The sequence below is a fragment of the Anabrus simplex genome, chromosome 4 (genome assembly GCF_040414725.1).
Source record: "Anabrus simplex isolate iqAnaSimp1 chromosome 4, ASM4041472v1, whole genome shotgun sequence".
Taxonomy (NCBI): Eukaryota; Metazoa; Arthropoda; class Insecta; order Orthoptera; family Tettigoniidae; genus Anabrus; species Anabrus simplex.
In genome coordinates this window covers 303537478-303547066 of record NC_090268.1, presented here as the reverse complement: position 1 = coordinate 303547066, position 9589 = coordinate 303537478, and positions in this window count along the sequence as shown.

The window sequence follows — 9589 nt, the reverse complement described above, 5'->3', positions numbered from 1 at the left end:
AGAAAAGCAACTCGATTTGTTCTGGGCGATTTCCGACAAAAGAGTAGCGTTACAAAAATGTTGCAATGTTTGGGTTGGGAAGAATTGAGAGAAAGAAGAAGAGCTGCTCGACTAAGTGGTATGTTCCGAGCTGTCAGCGGAGAGATGGCGTGGAATGACATTAGTAAACGAATAGGTTTGAATGGCGTTTATAAAAGTAGGAAAGATCACGATATGAAGATAAAGTTGGAATTCAAGAGGACAAACTGGGGCAAATATTCATTTATAGGAAGGGAAGTTAGGAATTGGAATAACTTACCAAGGGAGATGTTCAATAAATTTCCAATTTCTTTGAAATCATTTAGGAAAAGGCTAGGAAAGCAACAGATAGGGAATCTGCCACCTGGGCGACTGCCCTAAATGCAGATCAGTATTGATTGATTGATTGATTGAAATCTACGTACGGTCCACTGCAACGACCTGACTTAACGGGAAACTGGGAATGTGTTGTTGTGAAAGCCACCCCATCCCCTGGCCGAGCGCTATACATAGTCTGCTGTTACCTGCCCCCGGACGAGGTGAAAGTACGGCTCGCAGACTTCCGAGAAACCCTGGCTCGAATCAATCGCGTAGCAAAACAAAATGACACTATTATTGTGTGCGGAGATTTCAATATAAGCCAATTAGCCCGGGCGTCAGACGATTCGGGATCTATTAATCCTATTCTCGCCCATGTCAACGAGGAAGCCTGCTTTCTTTTAGAGATCACTAACGAATTTAACCTTCACCAAGTTTGCGGTTTTCCAATACGAAGAAATGACTTCCTGGACCTTGCTTTCGTGTCTGAAAAAGTCACTAATAATACCCTGTGTGAAGCAACAGAACAGTTAGTACAATCAGACCATTCTGCGCTTGAGCTCAGACTTAATATTTCCCGTGTTCCTCGTTTACCACAGACTACAAAATCATTATTCGTTTGGACAAAAGCAGACTTTCCCCATCTACGAAATATCTTATCCCGTTGTCCGTGGAACTTGCTCGAATCCTGCCCATCTCTTGATGCCGCAGTTGACTTGTTTTATGACTTACTGCACAGCGCTCTTCAGGACGCCGTACCTTCCCGCAGAATGAAGACCAGGCGTCTTCCCTCTTGCTATGATTCCGAACTTACAGACAAAATGCGGGCAAAGGAAAGAGCAAGGAAACGAGCTGCAAAGTCTTCACTTCCTTCAGATTACATCGAATTCGCGGCGCTAAGAAAGGAATACAAACAAATGCAGCGGAGAAAGTACAGGGATTATGTCGGGTCTGTTGAGGAAGATATTATCTGACACCCACAAAGATTTTGGAAATTTATTAATTGCAAATCAAAATCTAGGCGGCTACCATCTATGATGATTAATGAAGACAAGGAAATTAGCTCATTGAAAGAAATTCTGGATAATTTTGCTGACACTTTCAAAACATTCCATCCACCCAGTGTTCCCTGTAATTCTCACACTGAACAATTACGGGAAATTAATTTATCATCAGTAGTAACTTCGGCATCGGAAGTCTGCAACATCTTGAAGTCGATGGATACGAAGAAGTCTTGTGGTCCAGATCAAATTCCAGGAATCGTGTTACGTGAGTGTGCTGAGGAGCTGGCAACCCCACTAGCTACGATAATCAACTGGTCTCTTCGTACAGGAAATTTCCCGTCGGAATGGAAGAAAGGCTATGTTATTCCAGTGTTTAAGAAAGGTGACAGATCTTTATTTGTCAATTACAGACCAGTAGTTCTTCTTTCACTCATATCCAAAGTAGCGGAAAGAGTCGTATACAAAGCCGTGTACAGTGCAGTCAGTGGTTTAATTAATATTAACCAGCATGGGTTTGTCCAGAAACGCTCAACTACCACCAATCTAGCTGTGTACTCCCACTTCATATCTAGCGCTCTGGACAATTGGAAGCAGGTTGATGCCATGTACACGGACTTTTCCATGGCTTTCGACTCAGTGCAGTATAATGCTCTTCTGACTAAGTTGTCAGCATATGGCATTCATGGAAGCTTGCTTGAATGGTTTAAATGCTATCTTAACGAAAGAAGGTATTCAGTAAAATACGAGGGTATCATTTCTCGCCCTTATCAGCCTATGTCTGGCGTCCCACAAGGTTCACTACTGGGACCTTTATGTTTCCTTCTATTTATTAATGATCTGCCATCACAAATCCATTCGAGCAACTACCTGCTCTATGCTGATGACCTTAAAATCTACAGGGTAATTGAAAAGATGAGTGATTGCGAATTGTTACAGTCTGATATAAATAATATTAGTGATTGGTGCAAAAACTGGCATTTAACCCTAAATATTTCAAAGTGCAGTGCGATATCCTTCACGAGAAAAATGCAAGTTAATGTATTCAATTATAATGTAGGGAATCAAGAAGTGAAGCGTGTTAATAAAATTAACGATCTTGGTATTATTTTTAGTAATCAAAATGGTCTGTCTTTCAATGAGCATGTGTTAAATATCGTTAACAAGGCATTTAAAACGTTAGGCTTCCTCAAAAGAAATTGCAAGAGTTTTAAATCTGTTGTCCCATTGAAAACCCTGTATTTTTCGCTTATACGATCTAGTCTAGAGTACTGTTCTGAAGTGTGGATCCCCTCACAGCAATACTTAGTTAATGCCTTAGAGCGAGTACAGATCAGATTCTCAAAATGGATTAGTAAAAAGTGTTTGGGTATCAAGCTGTCATCGACAGATTATGATTTGTTTTGTACAAATATGTGTATTGAGTCGCTTAGGACTAGGCGCAGGTATGTCAACACATGTCTCATACACAAATGTATCGGTAATTTCCTTGACTGTCCCAATTTACTCCAGTTGCTACCAATTCATGTTCCTTCCCGCAATACCCGACAGGCTGTCACCTTTCACTTACCCAGGTGCAGAACGGAATCACACAGGAACTCTTGGTTTATGCAGACCCTGAGATCCCTGAACGAAATTAGCGGGATAGTGGATATATTTCACTCGTCAGCTAGTGAAATTCGCAGACATCTTATGGACACTCCATAGACAGAGTGTTCCTTGTACCTTGTTCTGCCCATTTAGTAACTGAAAGTTATACTTCCTTCCTTCGGTCATTTCAAAACATGTCTTTTTTCCTTCCTAATGTGTTTTGTAAATATGTATATAACTTATTATATATTGCTTATTTATAATTAGTGGTAATAGTAAGTTCTGTTAATATTGTTATTATTTCAATGTATTATATCATCTGTAATTGGAGAATCAATAACTCTGTTGATGATAAATAAACAAATCAAATCAAATCAAATCAAATCAAATCAAATCAAATCAAATCAAATCAAATCAAATCAAATCAAATCAAATCAAATCAAATCAAATCAAATCAAATCAAATCAAATCAAATCAAATCAAATCAAATCAAATCAAATCAAATCAAATCAAATCAAATCAAATCAAATCAAATCAAATCAAATCAAATCAAATCAAATCAAATCAAATCAAATCAAATCAAATCAAATCAAATCAAATCAAATCAAATCAAATCAAATCAAATCAAATCAAATCAAATCAAATCAAATCAAATCAAATCAAATCAAATCAAATCAAATCAAATCAAATCAAATCAAATCAGTACTAAGTCCACAGGTGCATGAGTTTTCTACGTTTGTAATTCAAATGCTGCAGACGTTTCAAGATTGCCTCATTATTTGTTACGCTGTGAATAACAGATTTTGATCTGTTGAAATTCAGTTTGCGTCCGCCTCTGTGGTGTAGTGGTTAGTGTGATTAGCTTCCACCCCCGGAGACCAGGGTTCGATTCCTGGCTCTGCCACGAAATTTGAAAAGTGGTACGAGGGCTGGAACGGGGTCCACTCAGCCTCGGAAGGTCAACTGATTAGAGGTGGGTTTGATTCCCCCTCAGCCATTCTGGACGTGGATTTCCGTGGTTTCTCAGTTCTCCTCCAGGCAAATGCCCGGATGGTACCTAACTTAAGGCCACGGAAGCTTTCTTCCCTCTTCTTTGTCTACCCCTTCCAATCTTCCCATCCACCCGCAAGGCCCCTGTTCAGCATAGCAGGTGAGGCCGCCTGCTGAGGTACTGAGCATCCCCCCAGTTGTATCCCCGACCCAGAGTCTGAAGCTCCAGGCACTGCCCTTGAGGCGGTAGAGGTGGGATCCCTCGCTGAGTCCGAGGGAAAAACCAACTCTGGAGGGTAAACGGATAAAATAATAATAAGAAGAAGTGGATAGAATAATGTAGACTGAATATTGCCATATATATGCCCTTGTAAATGCATTTACAATGTTATAATAGTTAAAATGTTGAAGTAATAATCATATTCCATTGCATGTGAACAGGTGCTATATACGATGCTCTTACATAAATTATACTCGTAGCTCATTTATTACTGAAGAAAAAGAACTGATTGGAATTGTTTATATGCTGTACCGGGCTGAGTAGTTCAGACGGTAGAGCGCTGGCTGGTGGTTGGGACGGAGCGGAGCAGTTGTTGGGACGTCATCACCCGGTTGTACCGAGTAAACTACGGAGTGAATGTAATATAGCGGCACGTTTAAACACGTTATTGGTATGACAAAGTAAAGGTATTTCACCCGTCTATTCAATGCCCTTTCTCACAACATAACTGTCTCGCTTAATACAGCAATGTTGTTTTCTGCTGCTGAAGCCGACCTGCTAATTTCATCTTTGTGATGCCTCTTGATATGATCCCACAAATTTGATGCACTACCACCCGTCGCGTAAATGCGGCCGCAAAATTTGCATTTTGCTAATGTTTATCATCAGTAATTTCAAGTAATTTCAAAGAAATGCCATGCATCAGACGGTCTTCGTGGCATTTGTGGTACAAATTTCTGTAAAAATTTATTAAATTCCTGTAAATACCATCTAAAATTGGATTAAACATCAAACTAATACAACAATTATTTTCAAATATACTTTGCATTACCTACAAAACACAAAAAGCAGAGGAAATATAGACGCAAATTTAATAAGCACAGACTGAATACAGGTACAATACACTTACAAGGGGAGGCCGCGACGTTCGGATCACGGACTACCTTCAAACTTTGTACACATTTAGTAGTCCATTAGGACAACATAATGTGCAAGTAGTAAGGCGTTCTCGAGAAAATCGCAAGAGAAATTTTCGCGTCAAATATGTACCGATGCGTTAGGGTCACGAACACGAAATGGCGGTGGTCGAGTGGTTAGCGTTCAAGCTCCGTAATCGCTGGTTCGAGTCCTGCTTCTCGCTTTATTTCTTAACACTGGTCATTTTGTTTAAAATGCTATTTGTTCGGGGCGTCGATCCATGTGGATCTTCTTGCCCCTACTGGCACCATATTGTATGAACCTGTGTGTAATTGGAATAGTGGTAGTGTGGAATGTTGTGTGTGAAGAAAGGAAGATTAAGGACGTCAAAAATACCCAGTCCCCAGGCCAGGGAAATTAATCATTAAAATTTAAAAACCCTGACCCGACTGTGAACCGAACCCGGGGCCGCCGGGTGACTGGCGTACGCGTTGCCCCCTACACCGCGGGGCCAGACACCACTGTTTATAGTTCAAAGGAAATATAATGAAAAAGTGTATTCTATTTGCATCGACTTGAATCGTATATATATATAAAATTAAACACTAACGATAAATGAGAATGTCTATATTTCATATATTCGCCTTCTTAACACTAACAAAGCAGGATTTACTACGTCGCTACCACATCCGTTGCGCTTCACTACTGGAAATGCAAAGCAGTACACATTCAGTACTGTTCCTCCGGCCTCCGCTCGCCCACCGAAAACACCGATTGGTTTCCAACAACAGTTTACTACCGGAGAATACCGGAGGGAGCGCTGCACTCGCACTACCGATTGCAATCATAGGAGCAACTGCACCGTTCCCAGCTCTACAACTATATAGCGGTAAATTTAAACTTTATATTGACCCTCTAAGCTACAGTTTACATTTATAAAGAAGATTATCACTTATTATCAGTGGTACAATGCTCCGTACTTTCTACTATTGGCTATCTACACAATTTTTATAATGTAATATCAATTTACCACATAACGTTACGAACAGTGTAATTACAAATCTGTGCTTAATATGAGGCATATCAAGTAGACATAACTAAAGAAAAAAACATACAAATGAGTATATAAATACAATAAATATTAATGAATATGGATAAACGTACCGTATTCCATAATGTGATAACTGACGAAACGAAATCTAGTGCTTTGAAATATGCCTAAACTCATATAATGTCACACATTTCATTTATAACTATGTGGTAAAGAGTTAAATGAAAAATCTGTTAAGATAACATCAGTAATGGAAATAAGTAAAGTATAGAAATGAACTCAATTCTTGATCTTGTGACAAGCATTAAAATCAAGACACAACACGCTGTACACAGACAGTAAGGGAAGTACCGTTAGTGTTCTCTATTGCATGGAACACGTGTTATATAGGAGTAATTTCCATTCAGAAAAATCGGAGTTTCAGCTCGTTTTGCGGAAAGCGACCACCTTCGGCGTGAAAAAATTTGTCCAGCACATGAAAAAACCTCCTATGCGGGCACAGATGTAGCAGGTACGCTAAGATAAGCAAGAGCAAGTTCACTTAAGTGTCAATGAATACTGAATGTTCACGACCGCATTGTAATCGAAATCGACTTTCAATCTATTAGGTCGTATTACGTACATTTAGTACGTGTCGAAGTGGTGTTATGTACAGAAACAAAATGGCCAACCGGACACCAGTGGGATCCGAACCCACAACCTCCCGAGTTCGCGTTAGTAGCTCTACTAATTGAGCTATGGTGGCCTAGTGCTTTTTTCTTCTGTTGGAAAGGATCTAAGCTACAGGTCTGGCTCTATCCTCTACAACCCTCAGTGACTGCATGTCTTCGCATACAAAAGCAGCCAAACTCCTATACAACTTATTTTTTTCCTGCACTGTCTCATCCAAACGTAGAAATGGGGTTACTTTCACGATGTGCAACTGTATCTTGTACCTTGTCCTTACGATGCGCCCGTTTTATGTGATTCCATACATTTGACGTTCCTCTACCTGTACAATAGATTTGACTGCAAATTTTACAAGTAGCGGATTTTCTACCTGGACTGCTAGTAAAATACTGCCATGTTTGGAGGACTTTCATGGCTTATTGTTACTTTCTTATTACAAATATCGGTAGAAAATATAGCGCAACAACTTCAAACAAAGATATATGTAGTATAAGGAAACACAAATAGAACAGACGTCTCAGTCGGGAGTCTGAACAACAGCACAGTGGTGTTGCGAGTGTAGCCTGGCTGGAAGGTTTATTGAAGCACCCGCGGCGCTATACAGAGTATTCGAGTTGAATCGGTGCTCCGCTGTGACGTCACGTAAACTGAAGAACCGAGTTACTCTACAGTTCTACTCGCTCCGTTCCCACCACTACTCCATAGGAATGGCGCACCTTGGAAAGCACGCTGCAGCACAGAACCTGGCTCAACAACCACGGCGAAACCAACCACCTTCGCGTCCAGCCCCCACCTTGTCAGTGGTGGCATACGGGGTCGACCGCAGTTACACTGATGACGAGGTCGCTGCCCAACTCCAGCAGAAAGGACATCAAATCTTCCGGCTCATTCGTATCCGGAATGCCAACGGACCGACCTCGCTGATGCGTATCCTTTCCCGGGATACTGCAACATTGGACCAGCTACTGAGGGATGGTGTGCTGATCTACGCGAAGCGACATCGTGTGGAGGCCTCCCACTCATCCCCACCACAGCGCAGGCGCTGCGATCGCTGTCAATCCTACGATCACCCTACTACTACACCGTGCTTTCTCGATCAGGTGTGTGCGATTTGTAGTGGTCAACAAGCCTCACATGCTTGCATGAATAAGTGGACACCCAAATGCAGCACCTGCGGCGAAGCTCATCCAATATTTTCAGTCAAATGCAAGGGTAAACCTCAACCTTCCCCCACTCAACCAGAAACCGTGCTACCTATTGTTGGAATGTTGAGATTTTCTCATAAAAATAAAATATCATGTATCATATCTTGTACATATTTTAAGAATACAACATTGAGGTTATGTGTTGGTAATTCATATTAATTTTGTCAAGTGGTTTATCTTCGTTTGTTTTATTCTTTGGACGTTTTTGAATTGCCATATGTGTGTGTGTGTGTGTGTGAAAGCCAGTTGTAGTCAACAGCTCGTATAAATGGATGTGTCATGAAGCAGGTGTTTCAGTGGTATAAGTTTTTGTCCTAAACGCGGTGTAAGCGAGCAGAAATGAAGATATTTTCAACAGGTTATGGGCCCAGAGCTCCAGAGCGCCAAAACGCCGCAGTGAATTTCGGACAAGATAAGTGGAAATGGAGTAATGAGAATTAACGTCGGACGAAGCAAGTTGTGACATTATTGACGGTAAAAATGACGACCTCGTGGACCGGTGAATAAACACTGAATAGGAATGTGGCTAAGCTTACAGTGGAGAACTATTTTTCGTGGGCATTAAAGGTGAAAAAAGAGCTGTTGTTGAAAGATGTATGGGAATCAGTAATAGGGTATGAGGATACGCCAGGTTGTCAACTGCCACAGACAGAAACGAGACGACGAGCGCGAAACAATGTGATCGCGTTAGCGGTTATTTTCAAATATGTCGGAGAAGATTTTGAAAGTGACATTACAGATATTGAATCAGCGAAAAAGGCATGGGAAAACTGGACGAGTTGTGTAATGATGGAGGGCTAGTGAATGGTACTATGACCCTGAAACAATTAACTCATTTTGTGAAACCTAAGGACATGAGTGTTCAAGAACACTTAGCAAAAATAAATCAATTGTGGAGGAGAACTAGTAAAGCCGGATACGAATTCACAGATCAACAAGTTGCAGGAATGATCATCGGAAATCTTACAGAGGAATATGCAGCTTGTATACATTCCTTGGAAGCTGATTTGGCGAAACTGACCATCTCGAAGGTGAATGCGAGATTACTCACGGAGGAAAGCAGAAGGAAACTTCAGCAAAATGGAGGAAAGTCTTACGACATTTGAAAACGTGAGGAGGATGAAGCTCAAGCCACGGTTGTTCAACAGAAGCGAGATGTCAAGAAAGAAGACGTGGGACGAGGAAAATATAGTTGCTACAATTGCGGTAAACAGGGACATGTATCTAAATATTGTCGCAGTACCCAAAAGTGCTTCAGTTGTGGTAAGTCAGGACATTATTCAAAAGTATGTCCAACAATGAAGAGTGACGAACCATCAGTGAATGCGAGTGGAAAACTGGTAAGCTCAGAAATTATAGGTGATGAGCATGGTAGTTTCTGTGAGAACTGAGAAAATTAAAGATTGGTTGTTCGATTCAGGTGCGTCCCATCATATGTGTCCAACAAAGGAGATGTTTACAGACATGTTAACAAATGTAACTGGGAATGAAGAAATAGGAGATAACAGTAAGCTGGATATTAAAGGTATAGGTAAGGTAAAAGTAAAAATGTCCACAGGATGGACAATTACATTTACAGACGTGTTGTATGTACCAAACTTAGGTGAAA